Here is a 17,915-nt window from a genome sequence, read left to right as displayed (position 1 = left end):
CATTAGAATATTAAAGTCTCTAAAAGGGCAGCCCAGGGGATCCCTGGGTGGCGCAGCGGTTTAGCGCCTGCCTTTCGCCTGGGGTGCGATCCTGGAGACTCGGGATAGAGTCCCATGTCGGGCTCCCGGTGCATGGAGCCTGCTTCTCCCTCTGCCTGTGTCTCTGCCTCTCTCTCTGTGTGTGTGACTATCATAAATAAATAAAAATAAAAAAATAAAAATAAAAAAATAAAATAAAAGGGAAGCCCGGGTGGCCCAGGGAGAAAGAGAAGCCAGGTTTAGCGTGGCCTTCAGCCCAGGGCGTGATCCTGGAGACCCTGGATCGAGTCCCACGTCAGCCTACTTCTCCCTCTGCCTGTGTCTCTGCCTCTGTGTGTGTGTGTGTGTGTGTGTATGTGTCTATGAATAAATAAATAAAATCTTTAAAAAACAAAGTCTCCTAGAAGTCCTGCAGTGAAGAAATTGGGTTAATTTTGTTTAATTCAGCATTTCCCAGCTATGGATTTTAATTTAATTTTAATGATTGCTATGGCAATCATTTTTTTTTAATACTCCCAAACCCAGAGTTGAACACCTATCTCATTCCATTTTGTACGTCATCAGGATTCTATTACAGGGAACCCTGGGTGGCTCAGCGGTTGAGCACCTGCCTTCGGCTCAGGGCATGATTCCGGGATCCAAAATCAAGTCCTGCATTGGGCTCCTTACGGGGAGCCTGCTTCTCCCTCTGCCTAAATAAAATCTTAAAAATAAAAGAAAATAGAATTCTATTACAAAAGCTTCGGCAGCTTTAACATGGACAATCATTTGGTGTGATAGTACATGCACTTTACCTATAATAACAGAGCTAATGAAAAAAAAAATAACAGAGCTAATGGGAAGATGATGGTGGATTGTCCCATTCAGTCCTGCCTTTAGAACCAGGCAAGAGGGGATCCCTGGGTGGCGCAGCGGTTTGGCGCCTGCCTTTGGCCCAGGGCGCGATCCTGGAGACCCAGGATCGAATCCCATGTCGGGTTCCCGGTGCATGGAGCCTGCTTCTCCCTCTGCCTGTGTCTCTGCCTCTCTCTCTCTCTCTCATAAATAAATAAAAATTAAAAAAAAAAAAAGAACCAGGCAAGAGAAGCCCCTCGCTGGATCCTGTGCTCTAGAGAACACTGTATATCACAGACACACGTGCTTGCCGATGAATACCGGGAATCTCTGTCACTTGGGATCCAGTGCTCAGCATGAGTACAGCATAACCTGTTATCCTAGATACCCACTCCCGGGACTAACAGTGTTCAGGCCCCAGGGAAATGCTTCTTCACACCTCATGTCCTCAAATGACAACTGCAATCCAGACGCATCAAAACTCTGTGGCAGGGCAGTTTAGTGCCACCTTCAGCCCAGGGCCTGATCCTGGAGACTTAGGATCAAGTCCTGCTTCAGGCTCCCAGTGTGGAGCCTGCTTCTCCCTCTGCCTGTGTCTCTGCCTCTGTGTGTGTGTGTGTGTGTGTGTGTGTGTGCGCCTCTCATGAATAAATAAAATCTTAAAAAAAAAAAAACCCTCTGTGGCAGTGCTTTGGAGTGCAGGTGAGACCTGAGTGGCCAAATGCTTAGGTAAAGGAAAAAAACAAATTTTTAATTTGTTAAATCCTGCCTCTCAGATACCATAAATAGCAGTAGAATCTTGCCTAGTACTAGTGTCAATTTTCTTGCCTTTCATTCATGGTTCTGAAGTGCTAAAAAACTAGTATAGTAGTCAAAGCAACTGCACAAAGTGGCTGAAGGGACATTTAAAAATAGTAGACTGGGATCCCTGGGTGGCGCAGCGGTTTGGCGCCTGCCTTTGGCCCAGGGCGCGATCCTGGAGACCCGGGATCGAATCCCACGTTGGGCTCCCGGTGCATGGAGCCTGCTTCTCCCTCTGCCTGTGTCTCTGCCTCTCTCTCTCTCTCTTTCTCTCTCTGTGTGACTATCATAAATAAATTAAAAAAAAAATTAAAAATAGTAGACTGGGCACCTGGGTGGCTCAGTGGTTGAGCCGTCTGCCTTTGGCTCAGGTCCTGATCCTGGAGTCCTGGGATCGAGTCCCACGTCAGGCTCCCTGTGGGGAGCCTGACTCTCCCTCTGCCTATGTCTCTGCCCCTCTCTCTGTGTCTCTCATGAATAAATAAATAAAATCTTAATAAAAAATAAAAATAGTAAACCATTTGTACTCATTAATTCTTACATATATAGATCTAGATGTATGATGCTTGAAATGTGACATCAATTATTTGCATTGGCAATTTGGTTGGTCATTGAATGCTGAAGTTGCAATAATTTTACTTATATAAAAATATTTAATGACTTAAATGTTCAAAAATTAAATTTAAAATAGCTAAATTTGATTTTTATTTTTTTTTATTTTTTATTTTTTTTAAATTTTTATTTATTTATGATAGTCACACAGAGAGAGAGAGAGAGAGAGAGAGGCAGAGACATAGGCAGAGGGAGAAGCAGGCTCCATGCACTGGGAGCCTGATGTGGGATTCGATCCCGGGTCTCCAAGATCACGCCCCAGGCCAAAGGCAGGCGCTAAACCGCTGCGCCACCCAGGGATCCCTAAATTTGATTTTTAAATGTGGTATTTGTTCATTAGAATTTTGATTTTCTTTTAATCTTTTAAAAAATTTATCTATTTACTTATTTTAGAGAGAGAGACAGCCCGAACTGGAGGAGGAATAGAGGGAGAGGGAGAAAGAGAATCTCAAGCAGACTCCATGCTGAGCATGGAGCCTGACTCAGGGCTCCTTCTTATGACCCTGAGATCATGATGTGAGCTGAAACCAGAAGTCCAACACTTAACTGACTGAGCCACTCAGACCCCACTATCTTTTCATATTAGTAGATAATTTTGAGTATTTAAAAATGTTTAAAAAGATTTTATTTTTTCAGCAATCTCCACACCCAATGTGGGGGTAGAACTCACAACTCTGAAATCAAGAGTCACATGCTCCACTGACTGAGCCAGCCACGTACCCCAATTTTGAGTATTTTAAAGGAAAAATAACTTCTAACAACATAAAAAACAATTTTAATTCAAAAACTTTTTACAGGGGATCCCTGGGTGGCTCAGTGGTTTAGCGAAGCCTTCAGCCCAGGGCATGATCCTGGAGACCCAGGATCAAGTCCCATGTCGGGCTCCCTGTGAGGAGCCTGCCTCTCCCTCTGCCTGTGTCTCTGCCTCTCTCTTTCTGTCTCTCATGAATAAATAAATAAAATCTTTAAAAATAATAAAAATAAAATAAAATAAAAACTTTTTACATTTGCTTCAATTTACCGTTGAGGTAAATTTTGCACACTTTGAACACACTCATCTTTTTAAATTCCTTAGATTATTAAGGAATACAGCACTTAGTGTGCTGGTCCACAAATCCATAAGGAACATGCGTCAAAAAGTAATCAACACACTGTTTCCTTCTTCGAGAAAGTCTTGCCATGAAAAATATCAGCTCAACTAAAACAGTGTGCTTTGTCTTAAAAAAAACAAAAAACAAAAAACAAAAAAACATGCCCCAAGCTCTTTATCTCCATGCAGACTAGTCGCAAGAGTTGGCAGACCAGACCTTGGGACATAGTTTGGATTAAGGGTTGGCAAAATTTTTGTAAAGGACCAGACAGTAGGGATCCCTGGGTGGCGCAGCGGTTTAGCGCCTGCCTTTGGCCCAGGGTGTGATCCTGGGGACCCGGGATCGAGTCCCACGTCCGGCCCCCGTGCATGGAGCCTGCTTCTCCCTCTGCCTGTGTCTCTGCCTCTCTCCCTCTCTCTCTCTGTGACTATCATAAATTAAAAAAAAAAAAAAAAATTCAAAAAAAAAAAAAAAAGGACCAGACAGTAAACATTTTAAGTTTTGTAAGCCACTGAAGGTCTTTTTTTCTTTTTAAAATATATAACTCCTTAAAATGTAAAAATGGGATGGCCTAGTCAGTGAAGCATCTGACTCTTTTTTTTTTATTATTTTTTTTTTAATTTTTTAATTATTTATTTATTTATTTATGATAGTCACAGAGAGAGAGAGAGAGAGGCAGAGACATAGGCAGAGGGAGAAGCAGGCTCCATGCACCGGGAGCCCGACGTGGGATTCGATCCCGGGTCTCCAGGATCGCGCCCTGGGCCAAAGGCAGGCGCCAAACCGCTGCGCCACCCAGGGATCCTCTTTTTTTTTTTTTTTAAAGACTCTACTTATTTATTCATGAGAGACACAGAGAGAGAGACGCAGAGACCCAGGGAGAGGGAGAAGCAGGCTCCATGCAGGGAGCCCGATGTGGGACTCGATCCCGGGTCTCCAGGATCATGCCTGGGCTGAAGGCGGCGCTAAACTGCTGAGCCACCCGGGAACCGCTGAGCCACCTGGGCTGCCCAGCATCTGACTCTTGATTTCGGCTCAGGTCATGATCTCAGGGTCATGAGATCCAGCTCCATGCTCAGCGTGGAGTTTGCTTGAGATTCTCTCTCTCCCTCTACCTTTGCTCCCCGCCCCTCCACCCCCACTCATGCTCTCTGAAATAAATAATAAACTTGTTCTCCTAAAAAAATAAAAAATAAGTAAAACATAAAAATGATTCTGAGCCTGTGCAGCAAAAACCAAGCCATAGGCTGCCTTTGGCCCACGGGATAGTTTGTTGACAGATTAATAACGTCATTGGCAGAGACGCCTAGGTGGCTCAGTGGTTGTCTGCCTTCAGCCCAGGTCATGATCACGGGGTCCTGGGGTCCAGTCCCGCATCGGGCTCCCTGCATTGAGCCTGCTTCTCGCTAGGCTGGGGTCTTTGCCTCTCTCTGTTTCCCATGAATAAATAAATAAATTGTAAATATATATATATATATATATACATATATATATATATATATATATATATATATATATAGGGATGCCTGGGTGGCTCAGCAGTTGAGCGTCTGCCTTCCGCTCAGGGTGTGATCCTGGAGACCTGAGATCGAGTCCCACATCGGGCTTCCTGCATGGAGCCTGCTTCTCCCTCTGCCTGTGTCTCTGCCTCTCTCTCTGTGACTCAAAGGAATAAATAAATAAAATCTTAAAAAAAAAATATATATATATATAGTCATTGACAAAAAAACAAAAAACAAACATAAAATCTCACAAAAAAAAAAAAAAAACCCAAACTGTCATTGGCTACAAATTTTGTGAAAAACCTTGATTATAAAAACATAATTAGTGATTTTGCTGAAACAAAAGAAAATTAAATTATATGGAATAAATATATGATAAAATATAAATTATATCCATCATCTATTTTTTTTTCTTATCCAAATGTCACAAGTGCATCAACTAAACAACCAAACATGCACAATGATGATTAAATTCCATTGCTTTGGTATGTTGCCAACTTTTAGTCACACGGAGACCACGGCTTACCAATATTTTTTATTTTTCCATTATAAAGATATATTTGTCAAGGTAAGAGGATAGGGAATGTATTTCAACAGTTTGCCAGCTTCAGTTGGTATAGCTTTTAAATACTGAAATATTTTAATAATTAAGACATAAATAAAATATTTTAAATATTTAGCCAGATATATCTGACTTGTCTCAGGCCTGGTTCCACGAAAAGGTCTGCCTCCCTGATTAAATATTGCATTCGTGATCTAGGAGGACACAGTGGTGTGCTTTCATGGCAATTAGAGCATTCACCAATGTCCCCGAGCAGGGACCATTTTGACATGCTTGTCACCAGTATGTTCCAGATACATTTTCTTCCCTGTTCCAAGATCTGGAAACTTCTACTCCAGCAGGGAGGAGTAGTTAAAATGGAGCTCTTGTGGGGTGTTTGCCTAAACTTCAGGCCAATTCTCCAGGCTGGTCCACTACCCAGAGACTGTGACAACCCCACTCCCTGGTGAAAATGCACAGGACCAAGAGAGGCAGGCTCCTGCACCAAAGACCAATCAGACTGTCTTAGAACTCGAATTGGGTCTGCAAAGCAAGGCTCTGTGGACCGCCAGCCTTTAGCCAGAAAAAAAAAGAAAAAAAGCAACATATGCACAAAGAGGAACTGAAACAAGAGCTTCCTGACAGGCTTCTGGTTCTTTCCTGAGGTCTGGCTACAGTCCTACCCTGGGATTTTGTGAAATGCTATACCCTTATAATTCTTCCTTTTGCCTAACCTAATTTGAGTTGGCTCCTGTTACTTATAACCACAGTGTCCTGGATAATACAACTATTCTGTGTGTCTGCCTGTTTTCAAAACAGAAAAGCATAACTAAAAAGTTTTCTCTTTGAGTGGTTTGGAAGCAAAAATCAGGTCACAGACAATAACAGCCACACAGACCTCCCTCCAGCCTCGAATTTCAGACACAATCAAGCGGCCCGGATCAGAGCGATGACAGAGGTTTCCTTGCAGGACACTGCAAGTCAGGGAAGTATCCCTCATGGGGAGGTGACAGCGAAGGGCAGTGAAGGTGGCAAGGTAATCTTTGCGGAGACTTCTGCTAAACCTCAAATTCCAAGACCAGTGGGTGCAAATAATCGTATGAGCCCCCCAGGGGGAGCTCCAGCCGGTTCTGTCTCCCCTCTACCCACTTCCTCCCCGCCTCCTGCTCAGGAAAGGAAAAGGGCTGCTGCGACTTTCAGCCAACAGCAATCCCTTGGCCACCAGGCTACTGGCCTCTTGCATGTGTGGGTGTGGCTGTTCCAGGTGGCTGAAGTGGAAATGGCACTGGAATCCGCTTTCTTCTGGATGCCCTCCTCCACCCTTAGGAAGATCCCTCCCCAAATATTTTTTGTGGGTTTTTTTTTAAGATTTATATTTATTTATTCATGAGACACAGAGAAAGAGAGATAGGCAGAGACACAGGCCGAGGGAGAAGCAGGCTCCATGCAGGGAGCCCGATGCGGGACTCGATCCCAAGACCCTGGGACCACCACCCGAGCCAAAGGCAGACGCTCAACCACTGAGCCCCCCAGCGCCCCGGATTGCAAGCCATTCTTAAAGAACCATATTACACCTGCTTTAAAACAGGACACCTTCAGGGATGCCTGGGTGGCTCAGTGGTTGAGTGTCTGTCTTGGGCTCAGAGCGTAATCCTGGGGTCCCAGAACCGGATCCCATATCTGGCTCCTTGCATGGAGCCTGTTTCTCCTGTCTCTGCCTCTATGTCTCTCAAAAATAAACAAATACATGCCCACTTGCTGATTTTTCCTACCAGTTCCCTTTCTTCATATTCTAGAGTCTTGATAAGCACATAGTCTGTGCTCCAGACACCAGCGAGTTTCAGGATCACCAGTTTCCCAGATGGTCGCTGTCTCTACCCAATTTCTTCCACTCAGCCTTACATCAAATGACCTTCACAGAGGATTCATAACTGAATACAGCTCTTCTTTTTCTTAATCCTTTGCCTGGATGCTCCTGGCCCTCATGCCTTCCAGCCTTCTTGCTCTGGCTTCAAACAAGTCTCCCTTACAAAAATCTATGTCTCTTATTCCTTGAAATTTTACCGAGAGTTTATCAAAGTTTTAATTATATAACTCAATAATCTGTCCCTCTCCTATCCCATGTGCTTGGCATAAGATCCCAGCTCTCTGCCTGCAAGGACACCGAAGGCATGAATCATAAAAGATAAAGAAAGAGGTACTGTTTTGTTGTTGTTGTTTAAAGATTCTATCCCTCTATTTGACAGAGTAAGAGAGCACAAGCAGGGGGAGCGGGAGAGGGAGAAGCAGACTCCTCGCCCAGCAAGGAGCCCGATGCAGGGCTCGACCCCAGGACCTGGGATCATGGCCTGAGATGAAAGCAGCCGATAAACCAACTGAGCCACCAAAGTGTCCCCCTAAAAAAGACACATTTGATTTGACTGAAATCAAACCCTTCTGCTAATCAAAGGATACTTAAGAAAGTGAAAAGAGGGATCCCTGGGTGGCACAGCGGTTTGGCGCCTGCCTTTGGCCCAGGGCGCGATCCTGGAGACCCGGGATCGAATCCCACATCGGGCTCCCGGTGCATGGAGCCTGCTTCTCCCTCTGCCTGTGTCTCTGCCTCTCTGTCTCTCTCTGTGACTATCATAAAAAAAAAAAAGAAAGTGAAAAGAAAAGCCACAGACTGGGAAAAAAAATCTGTAATACAAACATTTAGCAAAGGATTCGTATCCCAGATATATAAAGAATTCCTATAGGTACGCCTGGGTGGCTCAGGGCATGATTCTGGGGTCCAGGATTGAGTTCCACATTGGGCTCCCCATGAGGAGCCTGCTTCTTCCTCTGCCTATGTCTCTGCCTTTCTGTGTGTGTGTGTGTGTGTGTGTGTGTGTCATGAATAAATAAAATAAATAAAACCATAAGCAGAAATCTTGCATACCCACTGGATTGGCTGAATTTAAAAGACAAACAATACCACCTCTTTACTAAGATGTGAAGCACCTGAAACTCTCTCATACACTGCTGTTGGGAGGGTAAAATAGTACAGTACAACCACTTTGTTTTGTTTTAAAGATTTCATATATTTATTCATGAGAGACACAGAGAGAGAGAGGCAGAGACACAGGCAGAGGGAGAAGCAGGCTCCATGCAGGGAGGCCGACGTGGGACTCAATCCCGGGTCTCCAGGATCACGCCCTGGGCCGAAGGCAGGCGCTAAACCACTGAGCCACCTGTACAACCACTTTGGAAAGCTGTTTGGCAGTTCCAATAAATATAAATATAAATGTCCACTTACCCTAAGAGCCAGCAATCCCTTTCTAGGTATATACCCAAGACCAAAACAAGTTTGCACAAGAATAGCCATGGTAGCTTTGCATGTATTAGCCCCAAACTGGAAACAATCAGATGTCCATCAACTGGACTAACATACTCTGTATTCATACAATGGAATATTACTTGACAATCAAAAAAAACAAACAAAAAAACATGCCACTGATATATGAAGTGATGTGGATATATCTTGAAAATACTGTGTTGAGCAAAAGATATCGTTCTGTGGTATGTTCTTAATATAGATATAGAATAGGCAAAATTAATCTTTCAGTGATAGAGAAACCAGAGTAGTGATTTCAGGGGAGCAGGGTAGGGAATGACTGAGAAAGGGTACCAGGGAATTTTCTGGGGAGATGGAAATATTCTATATCTTGATCTAGGTGATAGTCACACATGTGTGTATATATACTTGGAAAAAAAAACTGATTTCTTCAGTTAAGGTTTGTGCGTTTTACTTCATATAAATAATATCTCAATAAAATACCACTTAAAAGAATTAGATGTATGTACTATTATGGAACAATCCTCAAGATATGGTACTAAATGAGTAAAACAAGGTGCAGAACAGTATTTTCAGTTTTTAAAGGAAAAGGAATATGGGACACCTGGCTGGTACAGTTGGTGGAACAGGTGACTCTTGATCTCGAGGTTGTGAGTTCAATCCCCATATTGGGCATAAAGCTTACTTAAAAAAAAAAAAAAAAAAAAAGGAAAGAAAAGAAAAAGAGTATGCATATACATATATATTTGTATAATAAAATATCTCTAAAAGGAGAGCATCAGAAACAGCTTCTGAAAGCAGAAAATTATAGTCAGGAAGTTTTATGTATCTGCACATTTCCTTTTATACCTTGTGAATTTTGTATTGTGCTGATGTATTACCCACATATTTTAAAGTTTTTAAGGAAAGAAGAAACAAGATTTTTAAGTAACATGTCATTATATTAAACGCAAAAGCAGAACACAAAACTATACAGTGAAGACTATGTGAAAAAGCATTTTAAAACAGGAAGTGGAAAAAAATCAAGTGTCAAAGGTGCTTTTGGGGAGCACCTGACTGGCTCAGTCGGAAGAACATGGGACTCTTCATCTCCGGGTCTTGGGTTTGAGCCCAGCGTGGGTGGAGAGATTGCTAAAGAAAATGAACTTTTTAAAAAAAGTGCTTGTTGGAATTATAGTTATTTAAAAATCTTTCTACTTCACTGCATTTTCTACATTTTCCCTAACAATGCTTTATATTCTGAAAAGATAAAATAATTATTTTAAAAAGAGAACGTGAAAGCATTCAAGAAAAGGATAAAATGTGGGTGCTGCTTTGTTCAAAGAAAGTGAGCAGCCGATTTCTCCTGATTTCCCAGGTCAGAGCCTCTGGAATGCCAGGCCCAGAGCAGGGGGTGGGGCTGCAGGCTCAGAGACTCAGGGCATCACCTGTCACCCTGCACAAGGTGGCACTTAGGACTTACTGGCATAGCTGGGGTTCCCAAGGCAAAGTAGGGCATCTGTGGCTCAATGTCACCTGTCCTGGGCGGCAAGGACACAGAGCAAAGCTGATTCTATGGCAGCCAGCTGTGAGCAGCGTCAGCTCAGATAAGGGAAACTGACTTGGACTTGACAGTGAACGTGAATACTTTCCACTTCACTCAAAACCTCCCTGCATCTGTTGTTCCATTGGCTGGCCATTTATAGGCTCACAAGAAATTTGAGAGAATACCTTAAAATTCTCTGATCTCAGACTTGTTGTTTTTTTTTTAAGATTTTATTTATTGGGATGTCTGGTCTGGGTGGCTCCGCAGTTGAGCATCCGCCTTTGGCCCAGGGCGTGATCCCGGGATCTGGAATCGAGTCCCGCATCGGGCTTCCTGTGAGAAGCCTGCTTCTCCCTCTGCCTATGTCTCTGCTTCTCTGTCTCTCATGAATAAATAAATAAAATCTTAAAACAAAACAAACAAACAAAAAACAAGAAAGATATGGGAAACCAGAGAGGCTAAAACCATTTAAGTCAATTCAATCTTGTTACTCCAGCCCAATACAGAGACACCCACATCCCACCATAGAAAGTCAGTGGGAGTTTGGTTCATTCCTCGCAATGGAAAATCCTTAATGTTTCTTCTGACAATATACAAGAATCATAAAATATTTTTTCAAGCAATACAGCAAATCATAAACTATGAGAAATGGGGCCTCAATAAATTGATTCCCCAGGGATATCTGTCAACAGCAGACCTTTTTGGATTTGAGCTAAGCAGGTTTTTGGTCCACGGCAAGAGAAACAGACTCTGGGTAACTTACACAGGAACAGTACTTCTTGGAAGGAAGTCAGGTAGCTCATAGCATCAGACTTAAGAAAACTTAAGAAAAGCAAATTTAAGAAAATGGACAAGAAGGAGGGGGAGCTGGGCAACCAGAAACCCAGCCATGGTCAGGATCCAGGGTACACGGGTTAGGACACAACTTCTGCTGCCAGTGGACTTGGCATGGCTGCTATCACTGCGCCTGAGACACTGGGTGACACAACTACACCAGCAGCAGAACAGGTTCTAAAACATCCCTGTTTCTGGGCATCAGTTGCTTTGGATTCTTAGTCCTGTTGGCCCAGCTAAGGGACACCGTCACTCTGGAGAGTGCATCTGCCTTGGAGCCCAGCCCTGCTGTCACCCAGACCCACACTATGCTGGATCCCTAAGACAAGCAGTCAGATGTCACAGGGCGAATAAATGGCAAACGACTATGACACACGTAAACAGTTTGCGTATGTAAGTGGGATTTTATTATACATACAAACTGTTAAGTAGATGTTTGGTGTTGTTCTGGTTAGGCTTATTGCTCTTTTCATGTCAATACATCAATGTAATGCTATAAATCAAAATAATGAAACAAAAAACAAAAAACAAAAAAATGTCAATACAATAAAAACTCATCCCCTCAATTACTGCATATTCATCCTGTGGATACTGTCAACATATACTAAATCGATTTTCGCTTGATGGATATTTATATTCTGATCTTTACCACTGTGAACATCACAGCTGAGAACAACCTTGAACACTTGGCACGGTCTTTTAGGATAAAGTTACTAAAGCGGAACCCCTGAGTCAGGTGTTCTAAAGGTTATTATTAAATAAGTCGACCTGGAAAACCCCAAGAGGGAGTCTGTCTCTTGCTGACCAACACCTACAGGCTGCAACAAACCACCCACAACAAGCCGCCCATAAGGCAGGGTGTCCCGGCCTCGGTCGAAAAGCGTGGCTTCGGGCCCACGCGCCGGTCCTCCGCGCCGGTCCTCCGCGCCTTGGGGGGCGCCGGGGCTTTGAACCGCCGTCCGCCACGTGCCAAGCCGCTTCCCTCCCCGCTCGGCCACAGGGCCCGCGCACCGAGCGCCTCGTGGAAATAAATAAATAAACAAGGCCGAAGCCCAGGCGGCGCGCGCCGAGCCTTCCCTGCTCCGCCCGGGGCCGCCGCCGGCCTTCTCCGCCCCCCAGCGCCGTCCCCCCGGCCTCCCGGGGCGCGGCTCAGGACCCCGGGAGGAGAGCAGGAAGCGCGGCGGCAAGAGACACGAGCCGGGACTGCCACCGTCGGGGCCGCGGGAGCCGGCACGGGCGGCCTCGGGCGCAGAACGCCGGGGCCGGGGCGGGGGCCGGGGCGGGGGGAACCGGGCCTCCGCCGCCGCTCGGGGGAGGCAGCTCCGCGCGCCACGTGGCTTGAGAAGCCTCCCGGCCGCCTAAAGCAGCCAGCAGGTCCCATGGTGTAATGGTTAGCACTCTGGACTTTGAATCCAGCGATCCGAGTTCAAATCTCGGTGGGACCTCTTCAAATCTTTTGGTGCTACAATTCCTGTTTTGAGGACCGCTGGCGGCGGCGGCCACTTCGAGCTGTGTCGTTACCCCAGTGACCTAGGGGATCGCGGTTTAGGGTCCCTCCCCCTCTCTCGTTTCAGGGCCGGCCTGAAAGTCGCAGCGCGCATGCGTGGGAGTCCGGGCGGAAAAGTGCTGGTGGAGGGGGAGCGGGAGAAAGTGAGAGAGAGAGAGAGAGAGAGAGAGAGAGAGAATGATTTTACCTCGGAGGGGCTGGCGAGGGAACCCGAGGGACCCCAGGGAGCCTGCTCCCGACCGCGGCCTTCGGGTCCGGGACGCCTCCTCCCCCCACCCGGGAACCTTTCTTCCTATTGGCCAACGTGCAGAGCGCGCTCCAGGCCTGCTCCAGGAACCGGGAGTGAGCGGCTGGGCGGGGCCACGGGGCGCGGGAAACGGCCACGGGCTGGGGCGGAGGGTGCGCGCCGGCGGCCGCTCCGCCTGAGTCAGCGGGTCGGACCGTGGGGTGGGTCTGTCGGTTGTCCGGCCCTCGGGCAGTAGGCAGAGAGGTCGCCCGTGCCCTTCGGGCCGTGCCAGCCGCTCAGGGTGTCTCGCCCGCGGTTGCCCGGCCCGCGGAGGCGGGTAGGACTCTGCGTGGGGTCCCCACAGGGTCGAGCACGTGTTAGCCAGCCTGGCCGGGACTGGCGCGCGCGATCCGCGGGAACCGCGTGTGTCTTGGCTGCGGGGGAAGAGGCGCGCCTGGAGTGTTGTCTTCTTTGAGTCCTTTCTGGGTTTTGAGAGCTGCCGGGCCCTCTGGGATGAGTGACGAGGGAGCCCATTGACGCATTTGTGATCTCCCTACAGGGTGATTGGCACCGTGGCTCTACGTGCCCGCCCTTTGGGAGGATGCCATGGAAACAGGATCCTCTCTCGGCTTTCCCCCGAGCACCCCTACCCCCCCCACCCACACACTGCATAAACGTTTGAATGGATCTGTGTGTATGAACCATCCCAGCCTGAAAATGCGTAGGCGTGAGAGGTGGGAGGGCTTGCTCTACCAGATATTAAACCTTATTATCAACTATAAACTGTAGGAATTAAGATAGTGTGGTACTGGTGCAGCAGGATAGACAAACATGCCAATGGAATGTAACAGAAGGCCCAGATAACAGCCCCACACGTATTTGGGCAAGTGATTCATGACAAAGGTAGCGCAGCAGAGCAGGAGGGGAAAGGATCTACTTTTCAATAAACTATTCTGGGTGTCCAAAAGGAAAAATATGAAATCAAATTCCTCCCAGCTTACACTAAACACAGCAATATATTCCATGTGAATCATAGACCTTCATGGGAAAGGAAAAGCAATAAAGCTTTTGGAAGAGAACATTGGAGAATATCCTCTTAAACAAGACAAAAAATTCTAAAAGCTTAGTATATGTCACCATATTCATGTAATACTCCATGTTCTTCCTATCAAAAATCCCCAATAAGGGACACCTGGGTAACTCAGTGGTAAAGTGTCTGTCTGTCAGGATCCTGGCATCAAGTCCTACCTACATCGAGCTCCCCACAAGGAGCCTGCTTCTCCCTCTGCCTACGTCTCTGCCTCTCTCTGTGTCTCTCATGGATAAATAAAATCTTTCAAAAAAAAAAACAAAAAAAACCCAATAAGAAAGTGAAAAGTTAAGCCAAAATAAGAAAAATAAGAAAAAAATATTTGTAATGCATAACTGGCAAAGAAATTGTAGATTACTTAAAGAACTCACAATAATCAATAAGAATATAAAATTAAAATTCTAAAAATCAATTAAAATAAAGACAACCTAAGAGAAGAACCTAAGAGAAGAATAGCAAAGTGCTTGAACTGGTACTACACCAAAAAAAGGAAATCCAAAATAACCATATAGGGGCACCTGGCTGGCTCAGTAGGTAGAGTATATAACTCTTGACCTTGAGGTTGTGGGTTCAAGCCCCAAGTTGGGTGTAGAGGCTACTTAAAAATAGAATCTTAAGAGGTGTCTGGGTGGCTCAGTCCGTTAAGCCTCATACTCTTGATTTTGTCTCAGGGTTGTGAGATTGAGTGTAAACTGGTAGAAACTAGGGGATCCCTGAGTGGCTCAGCAGTTTGGTGCCTGCCTTCAGTCCAGGGCGTGATCCTGGAGTTCTGGGATCGGGGTTCCGCATCGGGCTCCTTTTTAAAGATTTTATTTATTTATTCATGACAGAGAGACATAGGCAGAGGGAGAAACAGGCTCCATGCAGGGAGCCCGATGCAGGACCCCATCCTAGGACTCCAGGAGTTCACACCCTGGGCCAAAGGCAGGTGCTAAACCGCTGAGCCACCGGGGCTGCCCCTGCATCAGTCTCCTTGCATGGAGCCTGCTTCTCTCTCTCTGTGTCTCTCATGAATAAATAAATAAAATCTTTAAAAATAATAATAAACTGGTAGAAACTAATTTTACATTAACTACTGAAGCTGAAGACACTCATACCCTGTGATCTAGCAATTTCACTCTTGTATGCATATCCACAGAAATGTGGGCATTTGAGACATGCATAAGAGTGTTTTTGCCACATGATAGCCAAAAACTGGAAAGGACTCAAATGTCTAGTAGTAGAATGGATAAATAACTTACAGTAAGGCCATAGAATGGAATATTATACAGCAACAAAATGGACAAGTCTTTTTAAAAAGGTATTGAACAAAAGAAGGCAAATAAAGAATAAATGACTCCATTTATATAAAGTTACTAAACAGGCAAAAATAACTACTGTATATTGTTTAGAGCTGCAAACTTAGATGGTAAAACTCAAGCAAAGCAAAAATTCCCATGTAAGTGAGGATACCCAGGGGAACAGAGAGGGCCATGATTGGAAAGGGGCCAGCAACAAGTCTTCTGGGGGTAGTGGTATTATTATTTTTTAAAAAAATTTTAAAAAGATTTTATTTATTTATTCATGAGAGACACACAGAGAGAGACAGAGACACAGGCAGAGGGAGAAGCAGGCTCCTCGCAGGGAGACTGATGCGGGACTCTATCCCCAGACCAGGATCACTCCCTGAGCTGAAGGCAGATGCCCAACGGCTGCACCACCCAGGCGTCCCAATTATTATTTTTTAAAGTAATCTCTCTGCCCAATGTGGGCCTTGAACTCACGATTCCAAAATTAAGAGTCATGTGCTCTATCAACTGAACCGGTCAGATACTCTGATACTGGTGTTATCCTATTTTTTGTCCTTGGTGGAGGTCACATAGCTTGTTCACAACAAAAATTTGTTAAAATGCACATTATGTTGTATTCATTATTCTGAATGTATGTGGTATTTTTTCAACATGAGAAGTGAAAAACAATACCTATTTAGAGACATGTTTCTGTCGGGTCACGAATGAGGAAATCTGAAATGAAGAGTTTGCCCACAGACTGGGGAATCAGGATAAAGATCCTCTACTCTGAGCCAGCCCAAGGGCATTCAGAGGATCAGATTTAATTCTAGGCATTGCAGGAGAACATTTTCACCCTGCCACTAACTGTCTGGGTACATCTGGGTGAGCAATTTAAATGTTCCAAAATTGGGGGCACCTGGGTGGCTCAGTGCCTGAGTGTCTGCCTTAGGCTCAGGTCGTGATCCTGGGGTCCTGGGATCGAATCTCGCAGTGGGCTCCCCACAGGGAGCCTGCTTCTCCCTCTGCCTGTGTCTCTGCCTCTCTCTGTGTGTCTCTCATGAATAAATAAATAAAATCTTAAAAAAAAAAAAAACATGTTCCAAAATTGTAACTATATGAGGCAATGCCTGTGTTAGTACACTTATTGTGGTAATCATTCCACAGTACACGCGTATAACGAATCCTTGTGTTGACACCTTAAACTTATACAATCATGCATGTCAATTACATCTCAACTAATCCAGAAAAAAATATTCAAAGCCTCACTTGTAAAGGAAAAGGGACAACAGTGCCTTTTTCATAGCAGTGTGGCAAGGACTAGTAAAATAGTAAACAAAAGTCCTTTTCTGGGTATCTGAGCCAAAATAAGCCCTATAATGATAACTGCTAGAAAGACCTTTAGAATAGCGAGGACTATAGAAGCTAAGACTCTTAAAGGAACAGAAAGGAACACATGCTTATATGGAGAGGAAAACAAAACTTGAAGGGTAGCAACAGAGGCAGAGAAAGAGAACCCGTGGGCAGAAGTTAGAGGGGTAACTGGAAGAACTTTCTTTCTTTCTTAATATTTATGATAGTTACAGAGAGAGAGAGAGAGAGAGAGGCAGAGGGAGAAGCAGGCTCCATGCACCGGGAGCCTGACGTGGGATTCGATCCCGGGTCTCCAGGATCATGCCCTGGGCCAAAGGCAGGCGCTAAACCACTGCGCCACCCAGGGATCCCTCTTTCTTTCTTAATATTTATTTATTTATGATAGTCACAGAGAGAGAGAGAGAGAGGCAGAGACACAGGCAGAGGGAGAAGCAGGCTCCATGCACCGGGAGCCCGATGTGGGATTCGATCCCGGGTCTCCAGGATCGCGCCCTGGGCCAAAGGCAGGCGCTAAACTGCTGCGCCACCCAGGGATCCCTCTTTCTTTCTTTCTTTCTTTCTTTCTTTCTTTCTTTCTTTCTTTCTTTCTTTCTTTCTTTCTTTCTCTTTCTTTCTTTTTCTTTTCTTTTCTTTTCTTTTTCTTTTTTTCTGGAAGAACTTTCTAACAATTCGCACTGTCCACCCACAGAATGGAGCTTGAGAAGTTGTGAGCTTCTCATGCCTGGCAGTCTCCTGGGGGCACTCGAAGGTCTTTGTCACCTGCAGAGGTGGGAAGATTTCTCAAAGTTGGTCCCGAACTACTAAACTGATTTCATAACTCACTGATGGCTCTTAACCCACAGTCAGTAAAACATTTATGAACTGGCCACCGCCACCCCACCCCACTCCGTCCTTTCCCTCCCGGCTCCAGATTTTCTGAGAGCTTCTCCACATTTCCTTCTCTTTCCATCCCTCCTAGCACAGGAAGGAACCTCCCTCTCCTCCCAACAGTCTAAGAAGGGCCCCTCCCAAGGATTTTATTCCCAGGAAGGTCCCCGCAAAGGCAGCAATTTTCAGAAGGTAGCAGCAGTCATATGTTGTCCTTGACCAGAGTCACCAGAAGAGGGCAGAGCATCAGGCCACCAGGGAAGCCAGGTCTGCGGCTTATGCCTTATGCTCACTCAGTTCCAGGGGTTGTCGATGTATTATCTTTGTCTGTTCATTTGTGCATGGGATCATGTGTGTACAATACTTATCACAATGCCTGGCACATAGAAAGTCTGTAAATTATGAGAAATGCACAGTCATTTAACACCCATTTGTTGGGCACCTACCATGTCCAAGGCACTGGAAACCCAAAAGGAAAGACTCCACTT

At 45.3% G+C, this 17,915-nt stretch overlaps 1 non-coding gene across 1 annotated transcript; it reads left to right on the top strand.

Moving 5' to 3' along the window:
• The first annotated feature begins 12,468 nt into the window (after positions 1-12,468).
• Positions 12,469-12,540, top strand: TRNAQ-UUG (transfer RNA glutamine (anticodon UUG)). Its single transcript has one exon. It is a non-coding gene; the product is annotated as a tRNA-Gln (tRNA).
• Positions 12,541-17,915: the final 5,375 nt, after the last annotated feature.

Source organism: Canis aureus, chromosome 16 (assembly GCF_053574225.1).
Source record: "Canis aureus isolate CA01 chromosome 16, VMU_Caureus_v.1.0, whole genome shotgun sequence".
Classification (NCBI taxonomy): Eukaryota; Metazoa; Chordata; class Mammalia; order Carnivora; family Canidae; genus Canis; species Canis aureus.
Note: the sequence above shows the minus strand (reverse complement) of the source record. Positions and strands in the feature narration are given on the sequence as shown.